The sequence below is a fragment of the Coloeus monedula genome (genome assembly GCF_965178545.1).
Source record: "Coloeus monedula genome assembly, chromosome: 1".
In the NCBI taxonomy this organism is placed as follows: Eukaryota; Metazoa; Chordata; class Aves; order Passeriformes; family Corvidae; genus Coloeus; species Coloeus monedula.
In genome coordinates, this window is record NC_138781.1 from 3,498,670 (window position 1) to 3,522,608 (window position 23,939).

Consider the following 23,939-nt stretch of genomic DNA (forward strand, 5'->3'; position numbering starts at 1 on the left):
CCATGATAAGACTTGATTCTGACTTATTTAGTTAATTTTTCCGTGCCTGCTTAATGTGACCAAAATATTTTCAGAACAAGTCAATGCAAGAAAACAGGGCGTCCCCGAAGCAAGAAATATGAGGTGGAGAAGAAACTCTTGTCTCTAACACAGCAGATATTTCAGAAAACATCATTTTTCACTTCACTGTTTCCTCCTCTGATTTTTTAATCTCCATTTTTCCACCGAATAAGCCAGACCAAAAAAAAAAACCCACCACCAATAAAAAACACCATCCCAAAACCCAAAACCCTCTCAAAAGGTCAGAATGATGAACAATATTTCATGCTGCTGGTTGCAGAGTCATTGCATTCCTTTTCAACAACTCCAAAACCACATGAGAAAGTTTGCAAATACCTTTGAAGATAGCAGGGAACGACTCCACTTACAGAGAGCCTCAGTCTCCTATTCAGGCAATACTCAGCCTATAAAACCCAATAACTGGTAACAGCTTCCATTATTAGTAGCAAATCCTCTATAGGTAAATTATCCCTTAATCTGCCAGTACCACTGTCAACATTTAATTAATCTGCCTAAAGGCCTGGTGCTGCCTCAGTGGGGTAAAGGAATTTTTTACCATTTATTTCAAGCTAAATCATAACCCAATTGCCATTTTTAGGCACTTGAACACTCTCTGACTTTCCAGATGGGCAACACCATTCTTTTCAGCAGCAGCAGCTGGTTTCTAGATTTTGAAGCCTAATTTCAGGGCTGACAGCATTTTCTTGTAATATATGTGTTGTTTAAATACCAGGCACTTCAGTGATCCTTGGTCATCATTATTTGTCTTCATTCTGCAAATGAATATCCCTGAATTAATTAATCCCAGGGCACGATGGAGGGATAAACTACTTGTGTTCAGTATGAAGTTTATGCACGTCAGAAATTTCAGGTTTACAAGTTGTGCTTCCACTTCTTTTCCAATTCAACCAAACTCCTGGAAGGGGCAATTTTTCCAGGAACAAGTTTGGTATGAAACGTCTTCAGCCCAGAATGTGAAATGCTCTCATGGTGTGTGCTGATGTGTCAGCCCATTTTAATCTTCTAATATAAAGACACCGCTGCATGTGGAGTTACTGTTTTCTGATGAAAATAGTCAAGGCTTTTTGGTGGTATCAGCAACACTTCCAGCAATCACTGTAACAGAGTGAAATAATTTAGGCCCATTAGGTCTCAACTTCTTACAAATCCTTTCTCAACGCAATTTCTGGATTCGAATCGTTGTTTCAACAACAACAACAACAACAACAAAAAGTAAAGTTATTATGTTCTGGAATTCTCCAGAAATGCAGGAACAGTGGAAATAACAACAAAATTCCTTAAAAAAAAAAAAAAATAAATAAATACACGTATATTTGCAAACTCCTCTTTTGGCCAACGCCCACACCCAGCACACCCTGGAGTTCATCCTGCATCCATTTGTTTAAACAACTAAAGAACAATGAAACATTTCTGGACATTCCTGCAATTGCCTTCTATCCATCAGCTCTGGCAGCTGCTTGGCAAGTCTTCCCTTGACCTCCAAAATAAACCCACCCTCTGAAGAAAAGACTGCAAACTTCTAGAGCCAGCCTGCTCTCCTGCAAAGTGATTAATTCGGGTTTGAAACCAAAGCCAGCGTACTGATAATGTGGAGAAAACAGAGGGAGAAAAGTGTTGAAAAGCTCGGAACGAACCGTTCCTGCTTTGCAGGATATTCTTACCAACTTCAGGTTTTCCAGCAGATGAAAAATGAGCACTCTGGGCAAATTTGAAAGGCTTAAGAGGAGATCTTCCTCATTATCCACCTCCTCATCCCCAGGACTGGGGAGATGCCCTTTTCAAACCTCCGTTGAAGTCCTTCATGTTCTCAAGTCTCTGTCAGCTGAAATTCAGGGGCTTCCCTCTCTGGGACACCCCTGAAAATTCCTTCCATTATTCTACTGATAAAACAGGAATATTTCATAGAATAACATGTACTGATAAGAGGTGAGGGCTGAGATGAAGAGGTGTCTTATGAAACCCAGTTAAGAAACACTTGGGTTATCTCAACCAGATGTTACTAAACTCACCACAGGAATTACTGGCTTAGAAATGCTGGCCTGGGTTAGGAAGTATTCAAGCCACATGATTAAAACAGTCTCTTTTAGCTTTAAAATCCACCTATTCTTGCAGCTATTGAACTTGCTAACTTCTCTGGAATTCATGTGACAATATCAGTTTCTACTGGTTTTTTTCAGGAAATTATTTGCAAAGAAAGGCTTAAAAAGCGTCAAGAGAACAAAAAGTTCCCTATTCCTTTAATAATTCTCAAGTCAATATTGAATTTGGGAAGCATCTGCCTCAGGATTTATGAATTATGTGAGAAGTTAGAGTTCTTACCTACTATGGACACTTTTATCTCATGATCATCCAATTGTTTCTGGGCATGCCCAGCTGTATCCAAGGAAAACTTAATTAATCTTGACTTAAGTCAAAATAAACAATTTAAAGCATTTTAAAATCCTCTCTGGGGCTCAGGGAAAAAAGCAAACAAGCTTCATAACGGAAGACATTATTTCATTTCACAAGCTCTTACTAAGTTTTCTTCAATTTGTTTGAACATCTGTAATGATTTTCCAAAAAAGAAAGCAACAAGTATTACTTGTAGCTACAGAGCTTGAGTTCGTGTCCCATCTGATTTTCCTGACAGTCCTAAAGGTGCTCCTGGGAATGCCCTGGACTTTCTTCTGTTTTATTTTCTTTCCCCCACTCTTTCCTTCATGGATAGCAGTGAGTCCTGGGGATTCATGATAGAGGCAAAGGGGTGTCACCTGCTTCTTCCCTTTAACAAAAAGTGTTTCCAGCATGCCAGGTGTGCATGGGGATGGCAGACCTCGGGTCCCTCTAAACACTGAGTCCCTCTTGCCTGAGAGTCCTTTTTGGATGGAGACAAATAGAAATTTTGGTGTAGGTTGTTATCAGGAAAAGGTTCTTCCTCCAGAGGGTGGTTGGGCGCTGAACAGGCTCCCCAGGGAATGGTCACAGCTCCAGTCTCTCTGGGTTCAAGAAGCATTTAGAAAACACTCTCATGCCCAGGGTGGGATTCTTGGGGTGTCTGTGCAGGGCCAGGAGCTGGATTCAATGACCCTGATGAGTCCCTTCAAACTCAACATGTTTTATTTTTCTGTGATAATAAATAAAATGTATTGTTGCAACCAGCTCCAGCATGCACCTGTATTTACTTAACTTCAAAATGAAGTCTTTGCTGGACATTGCTGGAGAAGGTGTCATCCTCTATAACCTGATTGAATTCTTTACTCTCCTCAGAAAAAAAACACTGAAACTGTTGAAGGCAAGTGTGGAATTAATTTCAGGGCATACAGAAGGTGATCTAAGTGGGTGGTTTACAGTTCACTGAACTATCACACATCCACTGCTTAGCCTGGAAATATTTCCAAGATACACAAGCCAGCGAGGCAGGATGGAGCAAGGAGGTGTCAGAGAGCTCAGAAGGGCTGCTCACGACCCAGGAAAGAGAATGACCCAAGAAAGGCGCTCACATTGAGGTCAACAAGCTCACACCAGAGACCAGCTATGAACAGCAACTTCCAAACCCTCCAAGGACTTCTGCCAGTGTTTGGTGACACCATTGGGAATCCAGTGACAACCCTCAACTTCATCTTTCCCATGTAGATAACAACAGAACCTGTCTGTGTGCTGTCTTGAACCTCAAAGGCACAACGTTCATCCTGTTCAATTAGTCAGTACAGGGCCATGACTCAGGAGAGACCAGAATACAAGAGGAAATCAGGGATATTAAGGAAAAAGTTTTATCTACTGCTCTGTTCCTGAAATGAAAAGGTTATAAAAACTCTATTCTAAGCAAAATGGGAGAAGAGGGAAATCTTATTTTTTGCTTTATTGTTTGTTTCCAAATACAAAATGAAGGGAATTCCCCATTAGCTTATACAGGGCTGCACAGTTCTGGGCAGCAAAATCAATGGACATTAAATTTCGATGCTCAGGAAGGCAAAAGTTTCAAATGCTGAGAAAATTTCCCTTTAAAAATTTCTAAACAGTCTTAATATTTACTTTGCGTGATATCATCAGAGTAAGAGCCATCAACAGTTCTTCTGTGTAAAATCTTTGAGGCAGAAGAAATTCTGACATATGATTTCTCCTCCCACCTGAAATGGGAAGGAGAAGCAGAATTATTTTAAGGTAGATGAAATTTTCTCTTGGATAAAAGTCCACCTTCTCTTAGTCATCACAATGGAAATCTGGTGGAATTCAGCCATAGACAGATGAGTTCTGCATTTCTTTACTCTGCCTGAATTTATATAGAACATAAATATATGTTCTATAAATAGAAATACACGTAAATATAGAACTCTGTAAAGGTCACTCAAACCCAAGCAGGAGTGACACATCAGTTCATCCTCATCACTGCAAGGTCTCAGCCTATGAAGCCTTTTGAGTTTCTTCTTTATATTCGTTCCCCTGTTTGTTTTTGTGTTTTACTTCAAGGCAACAATTTGCTGTCCTTTACTTCTTTGTTATTCTTTCCCTCAGCCATGGATTTCTATTTGTTGCTCTTTTTCATATTTGAGCAATGTTCTGAAATGTTACAGCTGCAAAATTCATTTTTTAATTAAAAAATTCGTTAGAAATGAATGAATTATAAAAATATTAAATCAGGAAATACTTTCCCCGTGGTGTACCTATGCATCACTTCTGAGCTCTGATATTTACTCATTTTCATAAAATCTTTGATTTGAAAACACTATTCTTTGAAAACACTATTATTACTGCTCTGACAGGTGATACATGCTTTCTTTGTGTCTTTGAGGGTATTTTTTTGAAAAGGATCTTAGAGATGGTTTTAAAAAATTAAATTTAAAAGATGTCTATTAAAACAGAAGATGAAAATGTAATATGAAATGTCCTGGTTCTGTGCCATTGCTCTATTTTGGATGGAATATCAGACCTACCATTGATTCGGTGTTTCTTTTCCTTCGTGATAACCATGTCTGTGCCATAAAACCACAGAACTCTTAACAGATCAATAAAATATCCAGCTTCAGCTGAAGAAAGGCTCTCTATTTGGTGGGGCAGCAAACACACATCCATTTCCACCACCAGCTGTAAACTTCCAGTGTCACAGGAATGGGCATTTGCTCAGGAACAGTCCACCCATTCATCCAGCCTATCAAAGCCATGTCCTGTTCCCAGCCCTTGTTTGCTGTGAGCAGTGAATGCCAGCCCTGTGGGGTCAGTGTCTGATGGACCAGACCAAAACACCCCTTGGCAGAACAATTCCCCCATGCTGAGATCTGTGCTGCCCTGGCTGCTCCACCTCCAGAACAAGAGCTGGCTTGGTTGAAGGTAGGAGCTGAAAAGAGGTGATAAATATGTGCCATGACACCAGATGTGCCTTATTTACAGTGCACAGCAAGACTTTGGAGTTAAATTCCCATTTACTCGTTGGAAACAAGGTTTTATTGATGTAAGTAAGCTTTAAGTTATCAGCGTTACGAGGCAAGCACTGAAGATCTACATAACTGCAGCGTTAGGTGAGGTTTGGGATTCCTGGAACCTGGAGTTTGGTCTACATGTAGAGAAAAGCAGGAGAATGGGAAAGAAGTTTATCATCCAAGCTGCCCAGGTACCACTTAAATATCAAATAAAGCCCTTTCCCTCTGTCCTAAAAGCTGTCAGAAGCTGCTATAAACCTTCCACCCCGCAGAGCCCCTGTAACAGGCTGTTAGCATTTGTCATCCTCCCTCTCCTGCGAAACAAACCCTCCATCCATGTGTTCCACTGCAGAGCAGCAAAACAGATAATGGAGATGCCAAGAAAGGTCATTTTGTGTATTCTTCTCCTTCCTGTTTCACGCAGCTTCTGTGAAAGATCCTGACAGGTGGTTTGAATAAAACATCCCACGTGCTTTGTTTTTTTCATCAAAGGCTGACAAAGGATAATTTGTTCGCTGCATCCCTCCTGCAATGCCTTTATTGGGAAAAGCTGTAGCAGAGGGATTTTTGGAAGCAACAGCACTCCCAAGCATTTCTGGGTGGCTGAGCTGAGCAGCAGGTGTGGGCAGACAGATAGATCAGACTGCTCTGATGCACTGCAGGCCAGCACCTTCTCTCCAAGCCCACCAGGGCTACCAGGGATTCATTACAGTTGAGCCTTGGCCAGTGGGTGTCACTAAAATTAAGCTGCAAGGGAAATTAGAAAAAAAAAAAAAAAAAACATGGAGGCAAGAGAACCTGAATTTTTAAACCATTCCAGACCTTATTTTTGGCCCAAAGCCTTGTTTTGAATCCTGCCTTTGGTCAAACAATGGCAATGAGATCAGAGCCAGGCATCCAGTGCCTGCTAATTACTCAGTGGACTGATGCTTGAGGGGATTGCTGGTAGGATGCTGGATGGGATGGGAAATGGTTTTACTGAGGTATCCCTGGTGGTGGTGGCATGTTTCTTTATGGGTTTCCTACTGCCCTGTCCCTCCTGCAGTGGGGGGACGCCAGCCAGGTGACTCACTGAGGTTCTGCCCCGTGTTTACTGCAAGAAACCTCCCCACAGGGAGTTGCTCACTGTGCTCAGCCTGATTTTCCCAAGAACACCTCAAAGGGCTAATTTTAAATGAACAAAAGCTTTGGAAGGCAGGGAGAAGGGAAGGGGGAGGAGGGTTTCTTGCAGGAGGAAAGAGATGGCAGAAATAGCCTCCTTCCTTTTTCCTCTCTCTTGTCCAAGATAAGGAAACATCACACGCTGAAGGCAATTTAAAAACAACTTAAAAGGCAGATAAATTTAGTCACAAGTATTTTACTGGGTGGACAGTCAAGATATAGAACAAGTCTTCAGCCAGAAGGTTTTTAGGGAAAATTACCAGTGGTTAAGGCAAAGGGGCAAAAATCAAGGAAATATGGTTGGCATTAAAATTAATGTAGGACGAAGTCATAAACCCCCAGCTCATCCACGCACAGCAAAGGGAAGCTGAGTTGGGATGTTTCAGTATACTTTGATTGGAGGTGTCTTTCTGCAGAAGCGGTGGACTGGCCCATGATGAGCATAATATGTAATTCTCATATTAAAGAATTCATGTTACAATTCTGTCAAGACCAGACTCTTTCAGAACTCTAAAAGGGTGAAAAAACTTATAATTCTAGGAGATAAAAAAGGAAGGTGATGAATGAGCATCACAGGCACTGCTGTGGTCTGATGATCCTTCTGTGAAAAATTGAAGGGACTTGCATCTCTGAGGCAGGGAAATGGCACCAGAAAATAATACTGGCAACTGCTCAGCAGTTGAGGTTTTGCATGGAACCAAACCTTCTGGAGTCACACTCCAGATGCAAGACAAGAATTGTAATGAAGTCCCCTCCATTTATGCCTCCTCTCAACTGTCTTTTTGCTACTTTATTGACTGTTTTCTCAGTGGTCTTTGGTTTATATGGAATTTGAGCTGACTTCTAAAGTTTGTCAGGCCAACAAAGATATTCTATTCATCATTGTGGTGAGCATGTATCAACCACAGGTCAGCACTAGCTCGAGGACATCTGTACAATGCTCCATTGCACTAAGCAAACACGTCTTTAATCTCTCTGTACCATCTGGAAAATAATATTTCTTTTATTTTTCCCTTTTGATTTCCTTTTCTGTTGAGATTGCAAGTATTAAAAGGCAAGCCCTTTCTCTGATTACAAAAGGATACATCAACACAAGCAGGACAAACAGTCCAGGACCTGCTCCTTGGCCCTGAAGGCAAGTGGTGTGATTCATCTTATGGCCATATGGCTAAACTTTTGTCCATGTGAAAAAAAAAAAAAAAGAGTGGCCTCACCCACACCTCCTCCTGGGAACAGGCTCTGACCCGTGGTAGTATTTGAACCATCTCTGAGCATTTTCTGGGAAAGAGAAAAATGGCATGGAGTAAAAATGTTTCAGGGAGTAGATTGCTACAGGAGATTGTAGGACCAGCCCTGGTCAGCTTTAACAGCATAAACCCAGCTTAAGTGTACAATGCCCAAGACAAAAAGACAGAAGGTTGATTTGGACCTGGTGGTGTTACTAGAAAAGAAAGAGCAAATAGGATTTTTCCAATTCTGTTTTTGGTTTGGCTGCTGCTAACTCAAAGTCACTGGTTGTGAGCACCTCCCAGAAGGAAAATACCGACTCGAAGGCAGCAGGCAGCCCCTACAAAATCCAGCACATGCTCTGGTTCACTCCCAGCCATTCTTTGCTTGGTTTTCCAGCCCTGGAAATCTGTGTTTCCAGCAGAATATTTTTCACTGGTTCATGAGGGGGAAATGCCATTAAAGAACATGACTCTCGACAGAGCAGTGCTGGTGCGCATTGCTTGTCTTGGGTGTGGCGCACTTCGAAACACGCAGCGAGGAAAGAACCATCACTCAGATAATCCTTCCCAAGTGCAGTGAGAAGGAACTGCTGGTGCCACAGAGCAGAAAAGATTTCCAAAGCTTGGATTCTAATTTCCTGATCTTCAAAAAGAAACTGCTCATCTGCAGCTAATCATGTTTGTGCCTTTCGCCGTCTCCAAGAGCAACATTTTCCAAGGTGCTTTTAATGAACTGAACAGCCTCCTAAAGACTCAGGAGAGACAGAGAGGCTGTCAGAGACAAATCCCTTTATTTGATTAGGCTTCACAGGATCTCGGTACATTCCTGTCCAAAAAGAACACAACAAAAGTTGATCCTCCTCCCACCCAAATCAGTTGGACTTTTCTCCAAGGCAGGACCAAATCCAGCACATATTAATTAGAAATGTTTTGATGAAATGTTGTTATGTAGTGTGAGGCGTGGAACCAGGAAAGCAGATTGGGTTGCAGGAGAGACATAGCTGGAGGTGACTTCCAAAAGGAAAAAGACGAGGAGAAGCCAAGGTGGCAGGTTTGACCACGAAAGGCTCAACAGGGAACAAGAAGGGGCAACCACACAGTCTGAACCTCACCTCTCGTGGGGGCTTGGCCCCTTCTGTGGGACACAGTTGTGTGACCCCACCTACATTCCCAACTCTGGGCCAATAGATAAAGGCATTTCTTCGTAATGAACTGCTTCATGGGCCTTGGCAGAAAAGCACATAGCTGGGAGCAGTTGGGAAAGTGTTTTGTCAGAGGCAGTCTGGCTGAAGGCTTGCTTGTAGCACTCTTTGCTGGAGTTCTGTTGGGCTACACTTCTCTTTTACAATCTGCTCTGCTTTTGCTGCTTTGTTTTCTTTACATATTATTTCTGCTCTATCTAAAAGAGCACTTTTCCCCAAACCCAGAGGAAATGCTCAGAATTTTTGATTTAGTCGTTTAGCGAATTTAGTGGCAGATTCTTCCAATTACCTGCATGTTACAGGGTCTCATAAACACCTTTGACAGAAATCACAAGACACATTCTGCACTTCTAGGCAGAGGCTGTGGTTTGTCTGTCAATTTACCTCCCCCTTTGATGCTCTCTCTCTCTCTTTTGTAGCCAAATATTGCATAAAATTTGAGCATAGAAATTGAATCAGCTCAACATAAATGGAAATGTTGTCAAAGGTTTATTCACAAGTTACAGATTCAGTTCTAGGGAAAAATAGACTTTTCTTTCTGCTCTGTTCTTTTGATGATAATCTACTTTTGAACAAACAAAAATCCACTTCAATTTTCATCTGTAGCTTTCCTGACAAGTGAAAAATTTACTAATTCCATGAAATAATATTTTCTTACATGTTTTCCTTCTTTGGTACAACTGAGATTTGGCCAGGACAGAGCACCAACCTGCCAGGATTATGCGGAAGGCGTAGGATTCGTGGTATTTCAGACCCAGTCAACACAATTAAGCCAGCTTTGTTCTATTTTAGATTCACAGAACACAGCAATCACCTCAGAAAAAAACTTCCAGAAAGTTTTGATTTGTTTTGTTTTGTCCTTAAACGATGCAAGTTCCGGGCTGATTTCCAGAACATTTAAGTTTCAAACCCGAATAATCAACTTCTGAGGGATCACCTGAGCTGAACCTCCAGGTCCTTGACAAGAACTACCTGTTGAGACCTGTTGATTTTCTCTGCACACAGAGTTCTATTTAGCTTCAGGCGCCCCTGTGAGCTCTTCTGTAACTGCCAAACTTTATCTTTTCAGAAGTATCTAGCAAAAAATCTTCAACATCTCTGACCAAACCTGTCGGGTAAATGAAAAATAAAATAATCTCTAAAGCCCTCCAATGTTCCACCAGTGCTGATTTAGGCTGACAATAAAAAAAAGAAAAAAAAAAGAATCTCAGATGCCTACATTAAAAAAATATGAGTCTTTATTCTATTTTTGTTTTTCTATTTGACTGCAAACTGATTCAAACAACACCAGGTTAAATCTAGCTCAGGCTTTTCAGAGCTATGATAACCCCAAAGCAAATTACATGCTCAGCTTGCTGACAGGAGTCTTAAGGGTCAGAACTCTAAATTCCATCACTTTGGTTCAGTGCCAAGTATTTTGGAAAGAGGAAAAAAAAAGAATCAAGTAATCTTCATATGCATCTTAACAGACACAAATAATTTTAATAAAACTAAAGTGTTGCCTGGGACTCTGTGCACCCTGGAACCTTATTCAAGTTTTCTTCTGACATGTAAAGTGAGAAGTTACCATTGATTTATGGGAAGGGAAAGGGGAATATTATTTTTTTTTCATTTCCAAAATGTTGTGGGGCCAGTAATGGATAAGAATGACCTGTGCTGGATACTATGATGTAGTTTAGATTGTGGTTTCTGAGTTTTGGTTATGACATAACGTCAGCAGAGACACATGGAAAAGGAAGAATTTTAAGGCACCTTCTGGGCTTGCTGTACCCTTAGTTTCCAGAACATTTTTTTGTTCTCAGTGTGAATTTGAATATTATTTACCTACTCACATCTAAGTTGTTAGAAAAGAAAAATCGGGGACATTGGGATTCAAAACACGGAAGCCAAACACTCAGACCCCATTATCTGACAGTGAAATCTTGCTGCATTTACAGAATCACAGAAGGGTTTGGTTTGGAAGCGATCTGAAAGCTCATCTCCTTTCAATCCCCCTGCCATGGGCAGGGACACCTTCCACTAACCCAGGCTGCTCCAAGCCCCGTCCAACCTGGCCTTGGACACTGCCAGGGATCCAGGGGCAGTCACAGCTTCTCTGGGTAATGTGTTCCAGGGCCTCACCACCCTCAGAGGGAAGATTCTTTCTAATATCTCATCTAAACCTGCTGTCTGTCAGTTTGGAGCCATTCCCCCTTGTCCTGTCACTCCACGCTCTTGTAAACAGTCTCTTCCAATCTTCCCTGTAGTTCCCTTCAGGCCCTGGAAGGCCACAATGAGGTCACCCTGAAATCTTCTCCAAGCTGAACAATCACAATTTTCCCAGCTTTTCCTCCAAGCAGAGCTGCTCCATCCCTCTGCTCATCCTGGTGCCTCCTCTGGACTCTCTCCAGCACCTCCACATCCTTCCCATACTGGATCCAGGGCTGGAGGCAGCTCTGCAGGTGGGGTCTCACCTGACCGGGGCAGAGGGGCAGAATCCTCTCCCTCTGTCTGCTGCCCAGGGTATGATTGGCTCAGCCTAATGATTCAGTCATTAGAGGGGAATGTGAAATCCCCATCATTTTTTGGAAATAAAATGTCTCTGGACATTATTGGAAGCTTAAGGCAGCTATGTTATACCTGAGACATCTCGAATGGATGTTAAAATGGAAATGGATTCAACCTGCTCTGCTGCTTCCGAGCACAAAGTCAGAAAGCAAGGGAGTTCTGCCATCATAACAACAGCCCAAAACTCTCCTTACCTTGACAGCTCTAAAATCGTGAAAACCAATTGAAATGTCATGAAGTTTCCAAAAATATCTTTAAAAAGTAGGGAGCTGGGACGTCTTGGAGATTCCAGTATTAAAGCAATCTGCATGTGACCAATTTCTGCCTCTTCTCAGCTCTAACTCTTACTGAACAAGCCTAAGGAGGTTGATTAAATACAGAGAAATTATTCTTTTGGCTCCTTGGCAGGGAAGGCTTCAGAATCATCCACTCCACACTGCTTCCCTAAAAAGGAGACAAGGAGCATGCCGTGCTCTCTACAAAGTGCTTCCTAGGGAATGTTCAGGGAGTGATTAGGCACTAATGACCCTCCTGTGCCTCCTGGTGCAAGGAAAGGTCCTGTTTGCTCTGGCCCAGGCTGGTTTTTCAGCACGTTTGCCTTGGTAGCAGCGCTGCTTTTTTCACATCCCCATTTTCCATTGAATCAGTGATTTGGTTGTTTCAGTTCCAAGTTTTCTTAATGTTTTTTTTGCCTGCTAACTTTGGTAAACAGTCCTTCAGTTGTCAGGTCCTGACTGATTATTTTCACCTGGCTAAAAACTCTGTGTTTTTCCTTCTTTGGTAAAAACTTCATGGATGTAGGCATTCATTCCTGATAGGAAACTCAAATTAACAGATAAAAACCAAGATCTTGATGTAGCCAAATGGTTGTACTTTTTTTTTTACACAAAGTGAATGGAATTTTTCTGTTTAAGTCAAGGCTACATTTTGTCTGGGAATACCATAATTGCTCACACAGTTAATTAATCTGAAAAAGACTATAAGATTATTTTTGTGAGGAACCATCTATCACTGACTTAGCACTGAAAGTGCACCATGGCTATAAAACTCCAGCTGAAACAGGCCAGCCCAATGGAATAACACACAGATCTTTGACTTCAGTTGGCTTAAGATTATTTTATGTATTTATTTCATGCTTTGGGAGCTTCCAAATTAAGAACCCATTCTCAAGTATGGATATTCATTTGATTCCAGATACCTCAAAGCTGATTTTTAGTGAAATGCTCTTCATTTTGAAATCAAATCATATTGATTTCAACAGGCGTTAAGTTTCACCTTTAAAGCCTTTTAATGGGATACATTATCTTTCACATTGAGTTTCCTTCATTCCAATGCCAAAACTGTTTTCTCCTCAAAGAAGTGATGGGTGGAGGTCAGTCAGACTTGCTAGCTGGGAATTAGGAATGTGCAGGCCTGTAAGGCTCTGCTATGAAGTACTCTACACATCTTATGCCAATGGGGACAGAAGGTACTTAAGGCACGATACTGATGGATACTGAAAAGTATTAAAGGCAAGACAGAAGTTCCCTCATTAGTTCTGAGAGAATCCCAAAATGTTCTGGGTTGGAAGAGATCTTGAAGACCAACCAGTTCCAACCCCTGCCATGGGCAGGGACACCTTCCACTATCCCAGGTTGCTCCAAGCCCTGTCCAACCTGGTCTTGAACTGCTTCATTTCTAATTTTACAGCATCCACTCAAAATCACAGGGGAATTTTGATTTTTAGTTTGCAATGGAATTGCATGTCAGAGTACGAAGGCGCCAGTTTCGTTCTCAAACTCCATGCTATGAAGAAATAGGAACTGAAAAATTAAACCCAGTCAATAAAGATTTCCCAGAATATCCTTAAGCATATTAGGACAGAAGTAAACAAAAGACAATTGGATGGGGGAACTTTATTCAAAGTTATTTGAAGTTTTGAAGTTAGTTTCTTTCTTCTCTCAATTTCCCTTCCCCTTACTGCAGTCATGTATTGCTGCTGTTACTATATTCTTTATTTCAATTTCAAATTATAAAAGGGAAGACAGGACATTTTATGTAGTCCCTTTTAATTTAATAATAACTTGTGATGTCATTTAGAACATGGGTGCTTTCAGAGAGACATGCAGGCTGAATTGGGCTGCCACATGCTGCTAATTTTGGATAAAGCAGCAGTTTTACACTCCAGCTCTGGAGGACATTGGAGCATTCACCGTTCTCACTCCTAATTTACACAAAAGGCAACTGCAGCGTGGCTGAGTTTATTTGGTATAGCAGCAAACATCTTGGCACAAGCTGGCACTGGCACTGACAGCAGAAAAATGTCACCAGAGGCCGTTTCCTACACGCAGCACTGGGATTGTGCAAAAATCCCTGCTGGAAAAGAGCCTGCTGAGCCCTGAGATCATAAAGGGCTCCTCATGCATAAATGACACCAATCCTGATGCTGGGACAAGTGGTTAAAGACTCTGCAAGCTCAGAAAGAGCACAGAGAAAATGCCTCTGAAGTCACGATGCATCCTGTGTGCTGTGCTCCACTTTTGTGTATTCCCAACTCTAAAAGGTGGGTCAGGATGGGCCGTCCGTTCATCTGGCCCTAAAAGTTGTGTCAGGTGATGAGTTCAGACAAAACAGTTCAAGGATAAAATTAAAATTGACAGGTTTTACCTCAAAAGGAAAGCAGCATTTCACACAATTCTGATATTCAGGTATCGGTCTGTGTCAGGGGTGCTCAGACCAGAGTAGCTCTTCAAACACATCCTCACAGCCCAAGAGAACCATCTGTCTGTCACAGGGGATGGAAAAGTAAAGCTCTTCGCCTCATTTTGCTCCATTTTTGGTATAAAATGGAAAGCAGACCTGTGCTGCAGTAAACAAAATGCAACTTTGCTTCAGCAGGAAGGGACACTGCTTTTTGAACATAAAAGTGATTACAAGAAACACGTTAGCTACGATTTTGACTTAAACCCAGATCAAATCTCCTGGCTAAGCATCACTTTCCTGATCTGCAGTTTGTTTCTCCAGTTCTCTGTTTTCACAGTCAGAATTTGTGTCTGATTTGCAGGCTTATAGAGAACAACTAACCCTGAGTTTTCCCAGGAAACACTGATTGAGGCATGTTAATGAGCTTGTTCATTAAAAAAAAGTCCTTTATTTTTCAAAATCCTTAGCAATAAACTGAAAAGGACAAGCCACAGATGAAAATAAAGGTCATGCAATGGTGAACAGCAGGTAAGCACATCTAAACAAAATATTTCTGAACATAATAGAAGAAGAGCGTAGATCTGTGTTTGCTATGAGACTCTGGGCAGTGGCTTGCCTTTGAATTTTGATCACAGATCAAAGTTATCCATAATATAAATTCTCGTTGCTTGTATCGGTCTGCATGTTGAATATTTTCTGGTAATGAGAATATTTTTATATTAATTGCCATTAAAACTCGCAGCAAAGCAGAAGCTGATCTTAGAGTTTCACTGGGGTGCCATGGAGTTAAAAATCAGGAATGAAACTCTAGTTCAGGCACCTGGAATTTAATTTTGGATTTGTGATTAATATTGGATGTGAGGCACTGGTTTGCCATTTCATAACTGTTCACCTTTATAATGGAAAGGATGGGAGGAAATATTAAATCAGAAACCCACTGGCCACAGAGTCACACAGAATCTCAGAGTGGCTGGGTTGGAAGGGACCTTAAAGCCCATCCAGTTCCACCCTCTAATGGGCAGGGACACCTTCCACTAGACCAGGCTGCTCCAAGCCCTGTCCAGCCTGGTCTGAAACACTTCCAGAACTGTAGAGACGTGGGAGACAAAAATAATCTGGATTGCTTAGCAAGCAAAAAGACAGAGATGATCTCATGGAAGAGGAAATCTGAAGGCTCCCCAGACCAAGAGTGGTGGTGATGTGACTTTTACATATGTCTATGGTGGAATGAAGGAGCAAAGGAGATTTCCCTGACTTGCTGAAGTCAACACACAAAGTCCTACAACTCCTTTCAGGAATGTTTGTTGATGGAGCAACACGTTCCCATTCCAGAGATTCAGAGCACAGGGAGTCCTCAGGAGGTTGCAGCTGTCCAGTAGTGGCTGTTAAAACCTTACAAAAGTATTAACATGACATTTATTTCCTTTTTAAAAAATAGCTTCAAATAGGTACCCAAAAGCTTGGTCTCTCCCTTGAGGACTCACACCATGATTGAAAGCCAATCACCACAAGCACCAAGGCTCAGGGAGGATCAGAAGGATGATGATGGGGGACCATGGGTCAGGATGATGGATGTCAGAGGCATTTGGATCTGAAATCCCAGTGGATGTGAAGTGGCCACAGCTCCACGTCCCTCAGCCCTGCCTGCTGTGGGGTCCAGTGTGTGTCCCCACAGCTGTGCACACACCCCACAACCTCCTCAGAAGCTGCCTGAGACCTTCAGACCCTCCAGGAGACAACTTGCCACCCTCTGGCCCCTCCAGCATCTGTCCCAGGGCCATGTCTCTCCAAGGCCCGGCTCACAGACCTCTCCCCTTCTCACCAGCTGGTTTGAAGTTCTCTGAACAAACCAGGCATATCCATGTGTGCAGGACTGCAGTTCCTCAGGGAAACACTCACAGCCTGGTCTCTCCAGTTCCTGGACCCACAGGCACACGAGCCCTGTGAGCCACAGCCCCTTCTCCACATGCTGGCCCTAAGAGACCACACAAACCTGTGGGGGCCCCTTGCCCAGAAAAATACCTGGGAATGGAGCTTAATAAGGAGATAGGGCAGAGTGAGCTGAGCAAGTGCAGAGTGTGGCCAGCCTGGGGCTTTGCACATGTTCGACAGCTTTTATCCCCTTTTCTCTCTGTTTTCCCACACTTGCTCCTCCCAAAGCCACATTGATTGGTCCTCTTCCAAATATCCTACAAGAACTTTCACACACTCTCACAGCTCCTGTAAAATCATCCCATGGTGACTTTTATGTAATCTTCAAACGCTCCTCCCTTGCATCTCTGTTCCTGTGAGGGCAGTAAGCCCCACAGCTCTCAGGATCCCCTTGGGGGGTATTTCTTTGGCCAAGCCAAGCCATCTCAGTGGGTCTCAGCTGCTCACCAGCCCCAGGAGTGACTGAGACTGAGAACTCCATTGGCACCAATCATGTTATTGGGTTTCTTCCACCTAATTGTAGCTCCTCAACTCCTTGATGAGCCTTTGGGTTTATGGTGATTAGCTGTTAATCACCTATGCTAATGGCTTAGGGAAACATTCTGCCTGCTTTATTGCTCTCTCTGGCCAGCCCTTCCATTGCACCAAGCATGACTTGCACAACTGCTAATCCAAAAATAATTTCCCAAGGTCTGGGGAACCCTGTCTGGCCAACATCTCGTTGTGCTTCTTCCTTTCAGCCACCCTATATCAATCACCAGCTTCTCCTCACCCACATCTGTGAAGATTTGAGAACCTATAAACCTCTTCCTGATAAACAGCTTCTGTTCCATCTGTTGGTGTGTGCCTTGCCATGCAGCTCCCTCCCTTCAATTAAGCCACGAGTTTTATTTCTCATTCACTCTGAGCCAAAGATGTGTGATGCTGACAACTCTGCCCCATTCACATCCCTACTCAAAGCTCCTTTTCCCGGGAAGACTCACCGAATCAGCTGGTGAAATGTTTTCTCCACCCCACTGTGAGATAAAAGGGCAAGAATGAGGAGATTGGGGAAAACCAGCAGGAACTGCTTTATCAGAGAAATATTCTAGATCTTGCAGACTGGTTTTAAAACAAAGAAATCGATTTTGAGGCAGGGTCCACCTGAAATATTTTCCCTTTCCTATAGCTGGTAACAAACCTGAGGGTATCTCTTCCTTCCAGACTTACCCCAGCAGCCAACTGGGGCAAGGCAAAGAAAAAGCTCCCCCTGCCTGAGCTGCATATCAGAAAATTTAGCAGCACCCCAAAATACAGCCTTGAAAACCCCAATAAGAACAGATTGTTCATTTTCTCCCTTTATTTTACCAGCCACTCTGGGACATATTTTTTCCGTACTCTTCGATGCTTTACTGGAGCAGGGACTCTGCTCCGAAGGTGTGGCCATGGCACAACTCAGAGGATTTACGCAGCCTCAAGACCTGGCCCTGCATTTTACCTTGGCCTTTCCAGCATGCTTGGGTTTAATTTAACCCAAGGCCAAGAATTAATATATTAAAAAAAACCCCCAACAATTCATGCCTGGTTACATTTGTCCGAACAGGAGCTGAACAGGACAAAGCACAATGCACTTCCTTGCTTTTATTGCTCTCATTCACTTCATGTCATGCCAAAGAAGGTTGATTTAGGAAGTTCTAGTAATTAACTGCTGATGTTTTTGACTGCTGTCCCCAAGAGACTCACAATGACTTGTAATTGTTGTTGTGTAGGAAACGCTTTCTGGAACGATTGGAGATAACATATATTCTCTGTATGGCTTTACTTTTACTTGATTATTTTTTTAAGCCAGGAACACGATTTTTTTTTTTCCTTTAAGCAAAAGTCACCTGTTCCCTGCATCCTGGAAACCTCATAAATCACCTTTCTCCTCGCTGACTGGGCTGACTATTTGCTGTCAGAGACCACAAAATAAAGAAGCTTCTTAATTCAGTTACACATTAAACACGGAACATGTGAAGTGGAAAAAACAAGGAGAGAGTAAAAATTAATGCTGTTTTTATACTTTAAGTTACAAAGTGCCTTTCCTTGCTGTTAGCAGTTGAGAAAACTTGAAAGGAGGAGGAGCACCATGTATTTAGAGAGCACCACATGTTGTAAGAATTTAAACCAGGCTGGTGCTGTTAGAGGAGGCTCTAACAGAATCCCAGAATGGTTTGGATTTGAAGGGACCCTAAAGATTATTCAGTGCCACCCCCTGCCATGGGCAGGGACACCTTCCACTACCCCAGGCTGCTCCAAGCCCCATCCAACCTGGCCTTGGACATTTCTGGGGATCCAGGGGCAGCCACGGCTTCTCTGGGCACCCTGTGCCAGGGTCTCACCACCCTCACAGGGAAGGATTTCTTCCTAAAACCCAGTTGGAACATGCCCTCTGGCAGTTCGAAGCCATTCACCCTTGTCCTGTCACTCCATGCTGTTGGAAACAGTCCCTCTCCATCTTTCTTGCAGGCTCCCATCAGGTACTGGAAGGCTGCAGTTAAGTCACTCACTTCTCCAGGCTGAATAATCCCAATTCTTTTAGCCTTTTCTCATGGCTCTCAATACAGCCTCTCACTCATCACAATGGTGCCCTATGTTTTCACTCGCTGTTCTGTTAAAAATTAATTTGTGGGTGCCTTAGCACGATTGCTTTATTAGATGCTTATCTAGATTCTACTCAAAATTAAAATAAATATAATAATTATAGTTCTAATTCCCCTTTCTGGGGCCTCTGCTACCCATACACTCAGACACATGGTGCAATTTTTGGGGGTATCCTGTGCAGGGCCAAGAGTTGGACTCGATCCTTATGGGTCCCTTCCAGCTCAGGGTATTCTGTGATTCTGTGATTTTATGTATTTCTCAAAGTTCATGTCATGCACCAATTAAACACCTATTTTCTCTCCCAGATGGCTCAACACTTGGGTATCCAGAGCTATATTTCATACTGTAAAAAAATAAAAAGTGCCTAATTTTCAGATTTTCACCTATTATATTCACTGCTACTGACTGAAAACCAACCCTAACAACCCCAGAGCAGCTTCTGATGCTCGTGTTGTGTTTGTCAGCTTTGCACACTGGAGTAACAGTTTCAGAAAGGCTGGATTGTTTCACGGGACTGACCTGAGCAGGAGCGACTCAGGAAGGATATGGTGATAGGAATTCAGCCCTGAGAAGGATGTCAGTCATAATAAAAGTGTTCTGCATTGAAGTGCTTGTAAAAGACCGGCTTTCTTCACACGCCACGGCAGAGCACTCATTCCTCATTTGTCACCCTGTCTGGGAGTGACATTTACCAGCTGCAATTTGCCATTGTGATATTTTTCCCCTTTTGCTCCTATTGACCAAATGTAAACAATTCATGACAGCAGATTTGAGATCGCATCAACAGCGTGTTGCAGCCACTTCAAAACAGGAATAGGGCCATGGATCACTGACAGCAAGACATAAAACACGGACCATGAAGGTTTTTCTCAGCCAAGATGTCACAGCATGCAAGGGAGTGATCTTCCATCTGAGATATAGAAATGTGGAGCCCACTGAAAATGGTGTTTACTTGATTTCAATAGAAATGGGTCAGGTTGGAAGGGACCACTGTGGGTCACCTGGTCCAACCTCCTGCTCCAGCAGGGCCATCCCAGAGCTCATTGCAGTCAGGATTGTATCCAGACAGTTCTGGAATAGCTCCAGATCTACACTTGGAATGAGCTTGGCCCTCAGTAAGTTTTTCTCCTGACTTTAATGGTCAATAAGGCAAATGAAGCACAGGCCTAAAACTGCAGCACAAATAAAAAATCATCTGAGTAACAGATTGGTCAAGTCCTGTACCTCAGAGTAAAACAATTTATATCACCTTCCATGTTCAATGTTTAAGGTGGATTTTTATTTCTTGCTTGCGATACTAAAATTAATTTACTGTTGCACCTTCCACCACCCCATGACGATGTTTTTATAGTGTTTAGGATTTAATACCTACCAAAACTTCACTAATGTGACCCATGTCATGCTCACAGCTGATCCACAGCCAAGGGGCTGCTCAGTACCTGTGATCTTCAGTTTGGATTTTCACATCTCTTGGGAAACAACCTTGCAGAAACCCTTCCATCCTCAGGGGAGCTGTCTCGCACAGACCTGCACAGGTGGAGACCCTGGACTGCTCCTTTCCCTCAGCCACAAAGGATGTTTTTCCACTCTCCCTGCAGCAATGATTCAGAACTCAGGGTCTGGAGATCTTGGCTCCCATCCACACCACTCACCAAACCAAGTACATCTCAGCCAAAGGTATGTTTGTGGAATGTAACTTTTAACCTCCTATTCTTTGTGTATTTTACAGAGAGGAGCTGAAAACTTCTGTTCTTTTTTTGGTTATGCATTCTTCGCCGCTGTTTTGTCAATTAATAAATATTTGCTGAATTCCAGTGCACGGAGTATTTTTACGAATGCCCAGAATATTTCTTAGATTAATTCGGAAGGCCTTGCCAAATGATAAGAGGATGATAAGGAAGCAAGCAGAACACCCACACAAGGTACAGTTATCTTGGGTGTTTTATCAGGATTTAGGGTTGTGACACAGCCCCAGTGCTGTTATACAAGAAATCTGTGCTTACAAACTCTCACGTCCAGGACACCTTCCAGGTGCCACCTCTGATAAGCCTCCTGTGTGCCCACGTGAGTAACTTGATTTATCAGCAGCTTTTGTTCCAAAAGCTGGCAATTCCTGCTACTCAACCCCGTGATTCCTTCCACAGAGATGATTCTCTGTCTCACAGGTGAAAGCTGAGAAGTGGAACCCAGAGGTGAGGATGGTGCAGGAGGCAGGAGGAATCTCTAACCCATCATCTCATTCACTTGTTCTGTCAAGCTCCATAAACACAACTTCCTTCTTGTCAGGCTTTATCATTCACTCACAGTGGGATTCACTTGAATCAGTCATCCTGGACTCCTCCAATAGTCAGTATAATCTGTGGAGGCCCAGAGAGCAGCAGGCAAGGAAGTGAAAAACGCAATTCTTTTTGTAGCACCTAAACCAGACCGGGTGGCTGAAGTCCACCAGTGCCTGTTTCTCACCAGTGGCTTTAAAGATATTCCTGGGTCACTGTTTTACATGGAGATATCTGCCCTGTAAACTCCTGTGAGCAGATATGTTGATGATGATGACATTTCCAGGGATGGGGCAGCCACAGCTTCTCTGGGCAACCTGTGCCAGAGCCTCACCACCCTCACAGGGAACAATTCCTTCCCAATATCTCATCCATCCCTGTCCTCTCTCAGTCTGAAGCCATTCCCTGTGTCCTGTCACTCCAGGCCCTTGTCCCAAGTCCCTCTCCAGCTCTCTTGGAGCCCCTTTAGGCACTGGAAAGGGCTCTAAGGTCTCCCCTTCTCTAAGCCTTCTCCAGGCTAAACAACCCCAAATCTTTCAGCTTTTCCTCGAAGGAGAGGTATTTCATCCCTCTAATCATCCTCATGGACCTGCTCTAGACTCGCTCCAGCTCAGCTGGAATTCAGCTTCAGGGCCATATTAAAGTCACCCTGCAGATTTACCACCTCTGAGTATCTCTGCATGAAACACCTCACCTCCAGCTGGCCACAGCCAACTCATTGTGCTCTAGTTTTTCATAAACTGGTCTTGAAAATCAAGGCACCCAGATCCAGGAGTTGCTAGAAGACATTTTAATCTGTGTTGAGCAAGGATGTGGAGTGCATGGGATGTGCACAGTGCCATGGAAAACACTGAAACACCACCTGAAACTCACCGTGAGGCCAAGAGCCAGAGAACAGAGAAAGTGCTTTAACTTAATGGTCTGGAGAAGTCAGTGCTATCATCCTATGGATAGTTGAGTTGTACCTTTAAGCACAACTTCCTCAAAGATCAACAGCTGGAGTTATCCATAATCCCTTCAGAAAAAAATGAATTTTAATTAAAATAACCCACAGCAGATGAAACTCAAAACCTTGAAGTTTCATAATTATTTATCTCAGAAAATTGAACTCATAATTATTGATCTCAGAAAAAAACCCCCAACTTTTTCCTTCTAAAATCCATGCTTGATTCCTTGCTGATATAGTCAGCAACTATTAGTGAGGGATGTCACGAAATCTGGTTGTTTTCCACCATACCAACAATCCCTCCCCACCCTGTTTGAAATGACAAATAAAATACCTGATTAAGCCCTTTTCCCTTTTCTGATTTTATAAACAAGGCTGCTAAGGAGGAAGTGCTTCCTTATTTCTGAGCTGGTGTTGGATTTATTATTTTATAGCCAATGAAAACAAATAAGTGAAGAGTGTGAGTGTATTCAAAGTGTCCTTAATGGAGTGACTTTTCCTTAGGAGATGCAGCAGATGGGATCATACGGAGATGCAGGAGCAACCACCTCCATTCCATAAAAAAAATCTCTGTTTCCTACATGATCTTTTTGATGAAAAGTAAAATAAAACTATGAACATTAAAGCTTTGGTGCTCAAGTCTTGATTTTTACATTTCTACAAACACAAGCTGAAGAGACAAATTATCACAGGACAAACTTTGGTGAGGGTTAAGTTTTTATCACCTGAACACTAACTCTGCATACCCCAGGTATGGACAATGTGAAATTCAGGGCAGTTTCCTCCATAGTAAACTTACCCTGGGACAGGAAAATAAAGCAGAGTTCCCAAAATAATTGAAATCAGTATTTTTTACCACATTATGTTTTCGCAATCATACCCCAAATCATGTAGACCCTCTGAAGAACTGACTATTGGACTCCTTCAAAAGATTGGTGCAAACCATTTTCAGGGAGAAAAACGGTGATTTGATGTCTTTGTTTTTTAATGTAGCTCCCAACCAGCACAAGAAAAAATCCTGCCTTCTCCAAGTACTTCACTTTGAGCAACTGAATCCTCAGAGCCCCTAAACCACTTATCCCTGATGGAAAACTTGGCTTATGGTGGTGTCATTCTTCCAAGCTCTTCAGCTTTCCTTGATTACTAAAGTGGCCATTTCCTGCCATTTCAAACTGGCCCCGTGGATACATCGCAAACAGAAACAAACAGAAATCTGCCCCAGGAAAGGGAAAACTTGAAAGCAACAGACTCAAGTTGTCATTTTTAGTTTACCTGGGAATCAAACCCACAGTGACTGCAGGGATTCATTCATGGTATCAGTCATCATATCTCAAATTTTTCCCAGATTTAACCAGAATAAGGACAGGCATGTAAAAAACAAACATCAGGTCTATAAAATTGTGAATTTTTTACCAACAACCATCATTTTTTGCTCTTGCCATTATTTCTCCATTGACCTGATGAGGCCCATGAAACATTCACAACTCAATCTCCCAGATTAATTTCCACTAGCAAATCAATTATTAAAAAAAAAAGGAGGAAATCTGGGCTTTTGCCTGACCAGTGCTTTAAATGTTTTAATTGTCCGGGACATTCTGTACAAGACGAAGCCAAATAAACACTTTGTACAGAGGTGGTAGATATGACACCCTGCCAAAATGGTAACTCTGCTCACATCTTCATCTCCATGCACAATAAGCCATGTTTGTTATTAGTTAAGGGGTCAGTTTTCAGCACAGGGTGTAATTTTTTATACCACAAAAGGAAAGAGAATGAAATGAAGACACCGTGAAGACCAAGTGCCAACGTCACTGGTGTCTTTTAATGCTCAGTTACCAAATGGTCACTGTTTTGTTCTGTTCAGGAAG